Here is a 14,913-nt window from a genome sequence, read left to right as displayed (position 1 = left end):
ATGTGATATACTCTGCAATTTTTCTATTCTATTTCATTTTAACAAAAGATCCTGGCATGACCATCACACTAATTTCTGTACCTATTAACAGATTATGGCCTGCAGTTTGAAAATATGACCTTAGCAGTTCAGAGATGGGCTTTGTAGATAGACTGTTTAGATGCTAATTTCTCCTCTATGTTCTCCAGCTGTGTGACCTTGGGCACTTACCTAACCTCTCTGTGCCTCAGTTTTCTCACCTGAAAATGGTGAAAATAATGCCTATCCTTACAGAGCTATTGTGAAGATTAAGTGAATTAATATCTGAAAAGCACTGGGAACAGGGCCTGGCACTCGCTGTCTGACAAATGTCATAATGGATGTGAACACCTTTGTTCTGGAAATCCTAATTTACAAGTCTTTCATCTCTGACACAGCAATTTGGTTACTTCTGAGCTGAACTACCGAGTATTAGGATAATTTCCACCATTATGAATTCCGCTGATTCTGAAAGCAAAGAGCCACCATCACTGATTCTGCATGCATTGATTAAACCACTGCTTCAATCATAGGTAAATTTGAAAAGACAGTTACAGTAGCTGGAATACAAACAGGAGGTTCCTCTCCTTAAGGACAATATGCTGGGGCATCTATAAACCCACATACCTCCTTTACTCTTCTGCTTTGATTTCTTGAGAAGACTCCAATTATAGAAGATCTTTCTAGCAGGACAGGCAACAGGAAACCATCTACACAAGCTACTTGACAGAAAGTCTCCCTACGTAGTTAAAGGCTGCCCTCTATTTGGGAGATCCATAAAGCTGAACAAGGCTCTGATGTGGTCCACATCCAACCACTTCAGCTGAAGTTCAAACAGCTTTGTTCTGCCTTTTCAGTGGCCCTTTGGGTATTGCCATTTTTCAGTGAAAACAAGTTTGTGAAACCGAGAAAGCCTTTGAGGAAAGCCTCTAGGAGCTGGCAGATAGACCACGGTTCCAAATACTCCCAAATCTGCTAACTCATTGCTCCAATGGCATTTCTGACTTGACAAGGACAACTGATCTCTCCAGTTGGAAGTACCTCAGGGACTTTTCTTTTCTCCCACCACTACTATGGAAAACCCAGGACAAGTATGGACAGAATGCCAGTAAGGAAGGAAAACAATCCGTAAGACACTAGAAAGAGGCCATGGGAATAATGGGTACATCTCAGCGTGTCATGTGTGGTCCACATGTCAGAGTGTCTAGCCGTTCTAGGTCTCAAAGTAATAATGGCTTTCCAAATGCACATCTGCTAATAAATTCATGGGGCAAGTCTCATTTTAGCAACTTAAAGCCACAGTGGGGTTGAGGGGTGTTTGGTTAAAACAGCTGGCCAGTGAAACATGACCTGCTGGCAGCAAGTGGAGTGATCACTTGTCTGCCCCTCTTCATTAAGAGAAGGGCCTTTTCTGGTGATCAGGAACTTAAGAAACATTCTTTTCAGTAGACAAAAGAAAATGCGGACTCCTGAGTAACACTGATTTCAGGAAGGTTTTAGCACCGTTTCCAACAATCCTATGTTTCACTTCTCATTGTACAGCTATTTTTGCCTCCATGATCTGAGGCCTCCGGGGTGGATTTTGAAGCTTTATAAAATTTTTTGCAGTGTCATCAAAACTCAGAGCCTCTTTTAACATGCTGCTATTAAAATTTTAATGCAAAATAATAAAACTAAAAGCAGCACCAGGAAAAAACCCTACACCATCTGATCATATCAGTTTGGCACTTAACTTCTGAAGGGGTGTGTGTGTGTGTGTGTGTGTGTGTGTGTGATTTTCATCTGATATTCATATCAGTTGTGGGCATAATTTGTGAAGTACCCAGCCAATGAATCAGATTTTGTTCTTGGGTACCAAACCAAAACTGACAGATTTATTTCATTAAGTGACACTATATATATATATGTATACACACACACACACACACACATATACATATATATATATAATTTTTTTTAAACTAAGTTTTAATCTGACACACACAGGAGGATATAGTTCCTAGACTCTGAGGAGTAGTTCTGGTCTAATCTGCACAAAATACATTAAGACCAGGGCAAGCCAATTTTATATTAGGTCTTGTAGCTAATTTATTTATTTTATTTCTTTTTATTTTTGGGGACAGGGATAGCAGAAAAGAGAAAGAGATAAGGGGAAAAAAGACAAGGGAAGAGGTGACCTTCCTCTTATCTACTCTCCTGGTGATTATATTTTTCCTTTTTTTTTTTTTTTAATTTTTTTTGGGGGAGGGAGGTAATTAGGTTTATTTATTTATTATTTATTTAATGCGGGTACTGGGATTGAACCCAGGACCTCGTGCATGCTGAGCACATACTCTACCACTGAGCTATAACTTTCCCCATTTTTCTTTTTTTAAGGGCACCTATGGTATAGCTTGAATGATCAAAAACTTTTAAAAATATTTATTTAATAACTAATATTGAGCTACCCATTTTTACTGCCAAGCGGTATATCTTATCTATCATCTACCATCACCAGCCTCTCTTTAAGAATAAAAAGCCATTTTAACATAAAATACAGGAAGGATTTAATCTTGGGATAAAATAATCCTTTCATGAGAAAGACTGTTCTTTATTCTGAGATTATAATGACAATAGAAATAACAGAAGAAGAAATTTAAATTTTTTTGAGATGCAGAGACATTACAATACAAAATTTACTTTTATCATTATTTGGCGATCACATCATATGTACATTGTAATATACTGTTCATAATAATATATTGCTTATAATTATTCTCTAGATAGAAGTTTTTAAAAATATCTAACTTTATTTTCTATCATTGCCATTGCTAAAAATTCAGTCTCAAGGAACCCTGAACTATTAAATTTAGGAAACATTTGCAACAAGCTGGGCAAACTGAAAGAAGCCAAATACAGAGCAGCCACATCCAGGAGCTTATCCTCTCCAAGAGCCAGGAGAAAGGGGAATGGAGTGCCCCTTTGTTGGGACGCAGAGGGGCAGCGGCTGCTAGATGCCTCTACTCCCAGGCCTGCCCACCCCAGGAAATGTGGAGACTGCAGACCAATGGAAACACACTTATAAACAGTATCATTCAAAGACTGGTAGCTAGCTGTCTGTGAATAGTGCTTAGGAATTAGTTTTTTTTCCTTCTTCTTTAAACCAATAATCTCTTTCCCGGAATTTTAGCACTCAAATGAAATTCATGCGTGGAAGCTGAATAACTGCAATAATGAACAAAATCCCATCCCTGAATACCATTACTTTGTATATTCCCAATAAATACTGGGTATTTTTTCACAACTAAGGAATGAGATAGTTAATCTACCTTAACGAAAGCTCTGGTTCAAGTTCCAGCAATCACTACTTAAAGCCACAGGTCAGCATAAATTATCAGTGAAGCAATTAATTTTGATTTACTTTAGCCTGAACAGAGCAAACCATGGTCTCTTTCATCGTCAATGCCAAGAATAAAAACCACTTCTGAAAACGATGCCCACAAATCTTTAGTTTGATGGCCAACTGGAATATCCCTCTCTTGGCAACTCTCTATCATCCTTTCCATTCCTATTCTACTTCCATCCAATTGGAAATAACCATGGCTATTTCTCGCACATGGTTTTCATTGCTAATTTGACATTCGTGTAAAAACCAATGAACAAAACAAAGAAATTCCATTTTATGAGGTTTTGTGGTACAAAACTACAAATAGCTTTTGAGTTTTCTTGTTTTGCTTCCTCTGGAAATAAATTAAATGAGTTATTTGAGGTTTCCATGTAAACAGCTAATGAGATGATGCATAACTCTCCTCATGAGCTGGGAGAAGTTTAAAAACTAAGAAAAAAATTGGATTTAGAGTCTCTGGAGTTTTAGTTTCAGTATAATTAACAGCTGCGAACACAGCCTGGTGGTTGAAAGTCTAGATTCTGGAGGCAAACTTGTAATCTGATTTAGGTATTCAAGCTTGGGCAAATTTTTTACCCTCTGTAGTCTTGGGATCCTCATTTATAAGACACCCACCTCATTTGTGTCAAGATCTTGTTGAGTAAGTGCATGAAAAGCACTTGGCGCACATAATACTGCACGTCTGTCAGACCACTCAGAGTCTTGGTATTTCCATGGGCGTCGGCCCAGTTCTCCTGACTCTCACCCAGGAATTATGTTAAAAATGTAACAGCCATCTGATTAGATAATTCCTCCATAAGAGGTCATTTGTTGGGAGAACCTAGGCAGTCCATTCTAAGATGAACTTAGAAAGATATCTAAGCCTGGGGTCAAAAGTCAAAGAAAAGTCCTTCTCTGATGCTGCCATGATGTAGGTGAGCTCTTCTGACCAGGTGGGCTGGGTGACAGTCAACTTTTAGTTAAGATGAGGGACTCAGGGTGAATCTACCATCAGGGGACGGGGTGCACATGAGGGCTCTGGTTAAAGAAAGTTTGGGGGTGAGAAAGAGGAGGGGAAGCATGTGGGATGGTAGCGAACTCTCAATGTCAGAGGAGTCCAACTAGGGACAGCTTGCTTATGCCAGGATGGCACACACAGTGGCTCTCATGCCACTTAACAGTCCAGTCAGCTCACGAGGGCCATTGTGACTGGATCACAGCACTTTTGTCTGTGCTGCTTCTGGATTCAGCCTTAGAATCTTTTCACCAGGCCCTTGTTTGCCACTATCCATGAATTAAAGTGACACATAAGCTGAAAGTTTGTGCCCCATCTCTGACTTAGATGTTTCCCCCAGTATCCACTGATATTTCCATTAATATCCCAGTGGAGGCAAGTCCTAACTCAATTGATGCATATATTATCCATCCTTTGACTATCAGGGAGCAACAATGGCAGACAGTAAACAAAATGCTGAGAGAGAAAGCTGACTATGACCAAGACGAGAGCTGTCCCCAGAGTGAAGCAATGTTATTAAGTGCACACTCAGGTAACAGCACGCATTCATGAGTACAAATATAAGGCCAAGTGCTCGTTCAAATTTATTTCTGTAGATGTGACTCACTTATACAGAGAGTAGCAGTCAGACTAGCATTGTTTGGGAACAGACTGGAGTCAACAGAATTTTCTTCTTAAATGGATTAATCCAGTTGGGCAGGGAAACTATTTTGAGGGCAAAGTCATTTCTATACATGGGCTGTCCCTTTTTCAAAGTATACATACGCGGGCATGACAAGCTGATAGACCTCAAGTCTCACAGGCCTTGGAAGCTGATTGTTTTCAAAGTAATTTTTCTTTCCTTTTGTTGCAAAAATTCAGTTAAACTGCTTCTGGACTAAAGGGCTTGGTGTTCCCGGTTTTCTAGGAGGCTTCCACTTGATAAATGTGGTTCAGTATTTGCTTCTTCAGATAAGTACACACACATTTGAGGACTAAATAATCATTTTTAAAAAATCAAAGGGGTGTGACTTGGTGAATGTCACACAAAGATTAGGTGGCATAGCTAGAATTAGAAACCTTGTGGTTTAATTTTATCGTTCTTTTAAAAATTTAGAATTATCTAATTAAACATGTTTGAATTCTATGCTACTGTATTCCATTTGTCAAGGAAGTAAGTTAAAATAATGTTTATAACTGTATCAACATTTGAAGATGACTAGAATATATTTGAAGATAGAATGCCTCATTGGTGATTAATATACAATGCAGACAAATATATACAGAATTTAGTTCAAAGTGCTAAACATTATTCAAATTATTTCATTTGACTCTTTTCTAAAAATGTGCCATTTACCCACTTTCTTCCTTATCTTGTGTTAACTCAAGCGGGAATGTGGCTTAGAAACAGGATAATAAATAAAGGAGGGCGAAAGAAGGTAGAAAGGAAGAGAGAGAGAAGGAGGGATGGGAGAAAACAAAGTCTTGGATCCTGTCTCCAGAAAAACATTTACATGTACGCAGGCACACACAAACATTTGAATAAAATTAAAGTTGTTCACGTAAACCCATAAATTACAGATTAAGAGTTTTATCTTACTTCCATGGTCAAAAATTCTAATGATTCAAACATTTAAACACTGTATGATAATCTAGAGTGTATAAGCCATTTCCTACCTATTCAAGTTTAAATCCCTCATTTCAGCATTCAAGATTCTCTACCATCTGTCCTGATTTTTCCTGACTAGTCTAAATACGATTGCGTAAGATTTAATATTAATTAAAAAGTAAGATTCTAAAAAAAAAAAAATCAAAGGGGTCTGAACTTCTACATCTCTTCTTCCTGCTTGAGTTAACTCAAGAAGCTTGGGACTACTAAAGATACTCGGTAAACTGTAAACCATGCATCAGTATTGGGGGAAAGAGGATGACGGGGTTGAGGGTGGTGATAATTAAAATTTTTTTATTAGAGCTAATTTCAAAAACACACAAAACTAGAGAGACGCATATGATGAACTGCCATGCCATCAATATTTTGCCTTCTTGGTTAAACTTTCTCCCCTCTTCCCTTTTTAGGCCACGATTATCATCATATATTTCTCATCTGTGTTCACTGAATCACTGGAAAAATATATGGGGAACAGGGAAAAGAGAAACAAGAGAAAAAGGAAAATTTTTAACAGTCCCTGGGAAATGCCCAATGAAGTTTCAAAATTGAGTAAGATGGTTAGTGGCCTAATTGCAGGGTCTCTCTCTCTCCCTGTGTCACGCACAGAGCTAAACTATAATGCTTGCAGAGTTTGAGCACAATATATTATATATATAGAGTATATGCTGTTGCATGACACATCAAAGGTTATTATTAATTTTGAATGTCTGAGCCAATGACTCCCAACTCTTAGCTCTGGGGGACCCATTATCATGTTGGATGGTGAGCTGCTTTGAATATCATAATGGTACTTCTGGTGTCCTTTAAATTAGGGGGAAAAGGGAATAACACAAAATTACTACTCAGTATGGCTTAAAAATTAATTTGTATTTTACAGGATCCCCTAATCACCTTTCCTTCATATGTTCCACCTCAAAAAGGGACTTTACAGGTTATTTGGGGAAAAAAAAAATTCAGGATGTGTGTGTGTGTGTTTAAATACAGTGACATTCTTGAAAATTTTAACTGCTAATGAAGTGTTTCTTGGAGGGGCTTCCAGACCGTCTGTGGATTTACAATGAGCAGTCTTTATTTGCATGCCAAAAGCATGCACAAATCCTTAGCATCAGCTGGTTCCCAGAAATACATGTGCCCCTACAATCCTGTTTATCCTGCTGGTTTATTTAGCAAAGCTTTTCTTCACAGAGAGCACAGGCCCCCATTTCAGGCTGGCTAACCTGATTATTCCAAATCCCTAATTAGTGTAATTAAAGCTTTAATGGATTGCAGCCAGGATATAAACCATGCAGCCCCTCTTTAAACCCGTTGCTTGATGAGCGTGCAGGACTGGTCCACGGCTGACGGCTTCCGGGGGTGGGACTGCAGCCCTGCTCTCCCGGAAGGCCCTGGACATCTCTGCACCCAACACCCAGACCATTTCTGCTGCCCAGGGTGTCTCTCCATCAGGTTCACACTCACCAACCAAACTGCTCTCCACCAGTGTTCACCGAAGCAGATGGAGACATCTCCCAATGTTCCTACAGAGCCTAGTTTCCTGGGGACTTTTCTCCTGTCATTACACCCTGGGAAACAAGGTTAATATCCTAACTAAAATAGCTGCGAACAATCTAGAAGAATCTTTGCTAGATCCTATCGGGCACTCTTGTATTAACCCGCCTGCAGAGAATTGCTCAGAACTTTTCCAATAACCCACAGTGTTTTCAGGTGTTCCCTGTGATGGGCAAACTGAGCCATAATGGCTCTGGTGACTTCACCTTATCTAAGCTCCAGATGGATATTTGGAAGTTAACACTGGAGAAGGGAAAAGGATCTACGATTTTAAAAAAGCCTTTACAGTATGTATTACACTCGATGCCTTGTAACTACTACCTTACTGCATCCTCACAACCATCTTGTCAGGGATTATTATCAGTCCCATTTTACAGATGGGAGAATTGAGCAGAGACATCAGGTACTTTGCCCAAGGACCCACAGCTAATAAAATGCTGGGGGAAAGATGTAAGCAGAAACACTCTAGATCTGTGGTGCCCAATCCAACAGCCATTGGCCCTATGAGGCTACTAAGCACTTGAAATGTGGCTAATGTGACCGAGGAACTGAATTTCTAATTTTATTTAATTTTAATTAATCTAAACTTCAATAGCCACATGTGGCTAGTGGCAACCATACTGGATAGCACAGAAATGGAACATTTCCATCATCACAGAAAGTTCTATTGGATGGTGCTGTTATAGCTAATAGAAGTTCAGTTCTGCATATGCTGGGTTTCAAACGGTAGTGGGACATCCAAAGGGTAGAAACAAACAGGTGAGCAACTTAGACTTAGCAGCCATACACCCAGAGAGGAAAGCAGGAGAGCACACGGGGAGGGAGAGGGGAGACAAGCGTTGAGAAGAGAAACTGGGGGGAAATGCCTCCATTTTAGACGGCCGGAGGAAAAGGAGCCCCCGACATCACTGAGGAATAGAATTCTTATACTTTTTTCAGGCTTAATTTATTTCTTCTTACATTTTTAGATAAGCGTTTGGGGAACAAATATTTTGCTTAAGATTGAAGATCTGCCTTTTGCTATAAAAAAGTACACTTGTTTATCCACATGACTGTTTTGTGCAAAGATGTCCTCCCTTGGAAAGGCACGACATTTACGCCCTCCAGCTCAGAGCCGAGTACACCCTGTGCAGGCAAATGTCAGCCCAAGACGCAGCATCCCAGGGCTTTGATGCAACATGCTGGAAGCGGTTCAAATTCAATTCCAAACCATCCACAAACCCCCCTCCTAATGAGATCCCAACAACTTGATGAAATAAAAGCTCTGACACAAGTCCCTACTGTGAAAGGGTACTTTTCGGTGATTTTCGTTTAAACCCCCCTTTCAGCTGCCTGTGGGAGTCTTCATGAAGTTATCTGACCCTCTATTCCTTAGTAATCAGAGAAAAGATCTAATCCTTTGCCTTGCTGGGAATGAAAAGTCCACTCACGATGCCTTCAGGGTGTGAAGTTTTATTTTGGTAAAGTCTGAGATGGAACTCTCTTTTCCCTTGAAGAGGGTGAGAAAGATCGTGGGCCAGTTTCCCCATACTCTTCATTCTATGGGATGGCTGTGCCTGGAACGCTCACTGACTTTAACAGGGAATTTGCCACCCACCCCTGCAGTTGGAGGTGTATGCAGAGAGGCAGGAAGGACAGTTGGTAGTGAGAAAGATATGAGCAAGGCGATAAGATTAAGGTTAAAATTAAAACAAAAAACTTGAAATTTAGAGTTCTGAAAAGCCCATGAAAACATTTCCAACTTTTCCCGCTATATAATTTACAGTGGGGCTTTGGTGACTACTCACAGCGCAAGGGGCCCTAAAAATGCCCAACACAGAACTGGGGAGAGAGGAATTTGGGGGATTAAAATGCAAGAAGCATGCAAACAAAATGCCAGTGTTGCCTATTAAAACTGGGAAAAGACTGGAGGACGCCAAAATTAAGCTCCCATTCTCCCCACCCTCGCTCCTGATTGTCACGGGGAGGGTTCGCAATCATGGTGCTGAATTTATACACAGCCGGCTTCTGCCTCGTTTGTGTAATTGACCACACTTTCTGTGTGTGTGCATCACTCCCTGGGAGAACATGAGGAGTTTGCGAGGAGACGAGGAGACATTATCTCTCTCAGGATACCTGGGAGCCTTTCAGTGAGTAATTCATTGAATGCAACCCCAGTGCTTTTGAAAGAGTTGATTCATCTCCTGAGGGTCCCAGAGAATGTGCCTCATCAGGCCTAACAGGACCATGGGGAGGTCATTACAGAATAACTTACATGATTTTCTTTCCTCTTTTTTTTTTGGTAACCAAATTGACTTTTTATGATCTTTTTAATTTAAAAATCCCTACCACCTCAATGCAATGCATTGTTAAGAAAAAACAACAACAAAAAACCAGAATAAGGCCACACCTTTCGGGCAAGTAGGACAGGTGAGGAGAGAGTGGTCACTTCTAAGGCCTGGCTTCTCTGGTTCTCTGCCTGTAGGAGGAGGAAGAACGTGGACAGGGAGACCCTGTTGTGAACAGCACTGGGTGAGCCAGGGCTGGGTGACCTAAGAGGGGCACCGAGGAGCTGGACGTGGGCACACTTACTACACTAAGGATGGAAACTCCTTGTTCCCTTCAGGCTGCATTAGAGCTCAGCTGAAACCCTTCCTTCCCTTTCATCCCTTGCCTGATTGAAACTTCCAGAAGAAGGAATTCCTGCCCACTTATGGGAGCCCTTCTAGAAGCCCCATTCCTCTCATATGCAAGCAAAGAGCTGCTCTGGTCACTTTAATTCTCACCTGCCCTCCTTTTATATAATAACTGAAGCCTAATTTCTCACTCGTTCTTGGTGAGGTTCCTCCTTAGGACGGGTTTTGGTGCAGAAAGATAAAGATGGGAACTGCAGATGAGACCCAGGTCCAGCTCTACGACATGCTAATCACATGCCTGTGATCACACTTTTAATCTCTCTGGGTTTCAGTTCTCTTATCTGTAAAATGGGGTCATGATTTACTCATTTATTTATTCTACAAGAATGAATGGTGACTTTCCAGGATCCATACAGGACAATAAAACAGAATGACTGACAAGAAGGGCAGAAGTAGGGCAAAAACAAGGCTGGGGACATAGTGTCGAGGCAGGGGTGGGGCTAAAACAAATGGGGCTGAGACCACCCTAAGACATAGTTGCTGCGTGGGTTGAACGTTCCTGAAAATCCTTGTAAATTGGAAAATTGTGAACGAGTGTAGGGAATTGCTCCCAACATTTTCAGCAGCTACTGAGCACAGGACTGCGTGTGCTGTAATTCTACTTAACAAGTATTTATGGAGGTCCAAGGGCTGAGGGAGACACAGACAGGAGTGTGCCAGGTCCCGGGTCGCCAAGTGCTGACAGCAGCCTGGTGTGGGGCGTCTAAGGGACAGTGATCCTCCAGCAGAACGAGGGGAGGCTTCCCGCAGAGGCTGTGTAAGGTGGGGCCAGGGTCGTGGAATATTAAGAACGGTGGGCAGTCACCCTCAGCTTCTCGCTCTTTATGTCTGTGTGAATTCCGTGCACCTCGTTTCCAAACTGCACTTCTGACTCTCATGTGTTAGGCACAACTGCCAGGAAAGCAGCACTCACGTCTCTTAGTAAAAATGGAAAATCCTGCTCCCCAGCCAAGGATAAGAGGGGAGTGTGGCCAACACTGACCTTGCCATCCTTACTCAGTCTCCCACGTAGACACCCCACTGCTCAAAAAGGACTGGATGAGACTAACTTTCATTTTCACACAGGGTTGTTCGAGAATCTTAAATATCTGTTCAACCTTGACTCCTCTCGTGCTCAACATCCCCACAGAAAAAGGGCCTCTGAATTTCCCAAGACGTGCTCAGGGCTCACCACTCTTTAGAATCTCCCCTCTGCTGGGCTGGTGGGACCTATTTTCATTTGTGGCAGTAACCGGAGTGCCACTTACTTCAAGAATTTTAGCTGGTGAAATGAGCCTGAGCTCTTAAAAGCAAGGATTAGACTAGGCTCGGTAACCCATAAGAGGGCCACCCCGGCCATTTTAGTTGTAATTGCTGCTAAGAGTTTACTATCGGGATGATCCCTTCAAGCAGGACCTATTAAAAAAATAATCACCATCTGCTAGACTCCCTTCTTTTTTATTAAACCAGTCATTAATTACTGGTAACAACGAATTTTGCCTGGATTTTATTGAGTAATTATAGAATAAACAGGAGAGGCGATCTAGCTTCCTGCCTTGCTGAGGGCACGAATTCTTTATAATGCTATGTTTCAAAAGGGGGCTGTAATAAACCACCAAATTCCATTTAATATGGTAATTATAATTCTCAAAATTCATCCTTCCTGTGGTTAATGAGTGCCTTCTTTCAGCTTAGCTCAGTCTGACTTCAGCTTGGGTCATTAAATAGCAAACTAGTTTTCACCCACTGGTAACAATAGATCTTTCATGGGTTATTGCCTAATTAATTGAGGTGCATAATTTGATCACTACAACTTTTTAGAAATTTCATATTCCAGGTATCACATAACAATACGCTACTATTATAGAGTAATTTAAAATGGAGAGAGTTTTAATGCTTCCACTAGAACAGGTTAATATATTATCCCGGATAAGGGAAAAGTGCAAAGTTTTACCAATGTTTTTTGACTATAACATTTAGGTTAAAACATTTGAAACAAGTCATTAATTTAATAACATGCTCATCCAAAACAAATCATAACTCATTTCTTTTTACTGCAAAAGTAATTGAGTAATGAATAATGAAAATCATCCCACTGAAAAGGGCAGTAAATATGTTGACTTTATTATTAATACTCAATTTTGGTTAATAAGGTAGCTATTAAATTTGAAACATGATGGACTTGATTTATTGACTTATTCAAGATAACAGTGAAATACTATCTAGTAAATACCAGGGTTCTTGCAGGAGAAGATCAGATCATGAAACAAATGAATTCAAACTGAAGTTTCAGCTCACATTTATAACTATTTGACCTCAAACCTCTTCTCCCTGTTGTTCATATGTTCCTTAAAAGTGTTTTAATTCTGTGTATACATGTGCACATATGCATGTATGTGAGAGAGGAGGGGAGAGGGACCTAAGAGAGCTTCCCACATCACTCTGCACCCGGATAAACTTGAATTCTCTGTTGAACCAGTATTGGTCTGGTCACTCTTAGACTACCCAAAAGGAGTTCATAATAAAATACCAAGAAGATATCAGTTACACCTAAAAGGTGGTCTCAGCCTAAGACTCGAACACAACATTTTAGTAATGGTTCAGGGAAAAGTGAAGAAAAAATCATTAAATGTACAGAGCACTAATGGAATGTGTTTTTTTTTAAACTCCTGTAAATTTAGGATTACAGTTGTTTCTTCAGTTATTCACAGCAGTTTTGTTCTATAAAGTTGCTGCAAACACTGAATTAGCTTCCACTGTGTCCCAAGTACTGATTTTGGGTTTACTAAGAAATTTCAGTGAGTGGGTGAATTCACAAATATGGAACCTGCAGGTGATGTGGACTGACCGACTGTACCTTACATCACAAGCTTATACTGCTCATTCATCCAAGTATTATATTTGCTTATCTGATGTAATTCTCCCTTACAGGACAACCTCAGCCCTATCACAAGCCCTTCACGCAGTGGCAAGGCTCAGAACATACACACTTTATTTATTAAAGCCTGAAAAATTCTGGGAATTACTTATTTTTAGAAAAATTAGAAGAGTGGTTAAAGCTTCAAGTAATATATATTTTGGGGACATTCCAAGTTCTTGTCAAACATTTTCTTATTTATCTGCATATTTCAGAGAAGGGCTTTGTTTCACACTAAGAGACATTAAGTAACATCCCGGGTTTGTATGGCTCCAAATCAACAACGCCATTTTTGACATAAAAGATTTAACAAAAGATTTCTTGCCTATTACCTTCATGGGAAGGATAGTCACAACTTAATGTTATGGATCATATAATATAACATCTCTATCTACGAGAGTTGAAATTCACTTAAAATATTTTTTAGTAGTTTTATGAACATCTGGGCCAGAGATCACAAATTGATGGCCTAGGGGATGCTGACCCAAGGTTAAAAAGTGAGATTTCTCATGGCAATCCAGATTTCCAGATTCCTTTGGAAAATCAGCAACTCTGGCATCACTGGGCCTGAATTCTTACACAGCAATGAGCTGAACACAGAGAAGCAACCTGCCTCCCACATACGGGGCGTGAGCTCTCAGAGTCACTCCCTATTTTTCTAGTCCCCAGCCAGCTCTATTCATTTACATCATCTGCCTGATATTCCTAAGCAACTGAATTTCCTACCCTTTGCCTAGACATACAAAACTTCAACAACACTTATTCAACAAATAGTTATTAGATCGTCACCCTTTCTGAGAAGAGCCAGCTAAGCCTCCCTCCCATTTGGAGAACGTCACCTAGGTAGGAAGTAGGAAAACCAGTATCTGAACAAAAAAAGTCACCAACAGATCAGTTACTCTCAATGAGGGAAGGGACGAGATGAAGTTTTGAAATGCACCAAAAGGATTTTGGTTGGCAAGGGCCAATACAAATGATGTTCCTCCATGAGAGAGTTGCACGTGTGCATGAGTGTGTGGGGCAGACCTCAGGGAAGAGCCACGACATTAGATGGTATTTGTAGTATGCACTGACTGTGAGAGCATCACGTTAATTATTTAGATAGGAAGAAGTGGATTCACTTTGGGAAGAATTTTTCTTGTATTGGTAAGTTGACTAGAGAGACATGCCTTCTTTTAAAACATATTAATACCCTCTGATGGGTTTTGAATGTCATTAAATATATCTTTCAGGGCTCATCTGCCCCTGGGAACATGTACAGATCTACCTGCAAGGGGGCCAATTTATGAGCTAGTGACCTTATCACTGTTCCGGGTTTCACAGTTGACGTATCTTCCGCCTGCTCTAAGGAGGGCCTGGCTATGCAGCAATGTGAGCAGAGACCGATTCACTGATGCTCTGGAACTGAGATGGGGGCCCTGGACAACAAATTTAAGCTTGTTGGATATCCTTGTTTTTGAATTTGAAGCTCTCCCTAACACTGAGCTGAATGTCTAGAACAAAAAGGTTAAACTTTGATACAGGAATTGTATACATCTGGAGAATCAATGAGCTAATAGGGCTGCCTGCACAGTCAAAGGGGGTCTTAGACTAGAACAAAATAGCAGGGGACAGTGATTTGGGTTTCCCTGATCCCCAGAGAAGAAGGTGCCTCCTGAGAGCTGTGGCAAAGCAAGGAGAAATTTAGTGGAACTGTGGCTCCACAGCTGGGAAATTTAGTGGAACTGTGGCTCCACAGCTGGGATGCTT

At 40.6% G+C, this 14,913-nt stretch overlaps 1 protein-coding gene across 2 annotated transcripts in view; it reads right to left on the bottom strand.

The window, feature by feature from the left end:
* The window catches only part of JAZF1 (JAZF zinc finger 1), a 297,907-nt gene that overhangs the window by 51,572 nt on the left and 231,422 nt on the right, over nucleotides 1–14,913 (bottom strand). The gene's annotated exons all lie outside the window — the stretch shown is intronic.

Source organism: Camelus dromedarius, chromosome 7 (assembly GCF_036321535.1).
Source record: "Camelus dromedarius isolate mCamDro1 chromosome 7, mCamDro1.pat, whole genome shotgun sequence".
NCBI classification, from domain to species: Eukaryota; Metazoa; Chordata; class Mammalia; order Artiodactyla; family Camelidae; genus Camelus; species Camelus dromedarius.
This window is presented reverse-complemented; position numbering and strand designations above follow the sequence as displayed.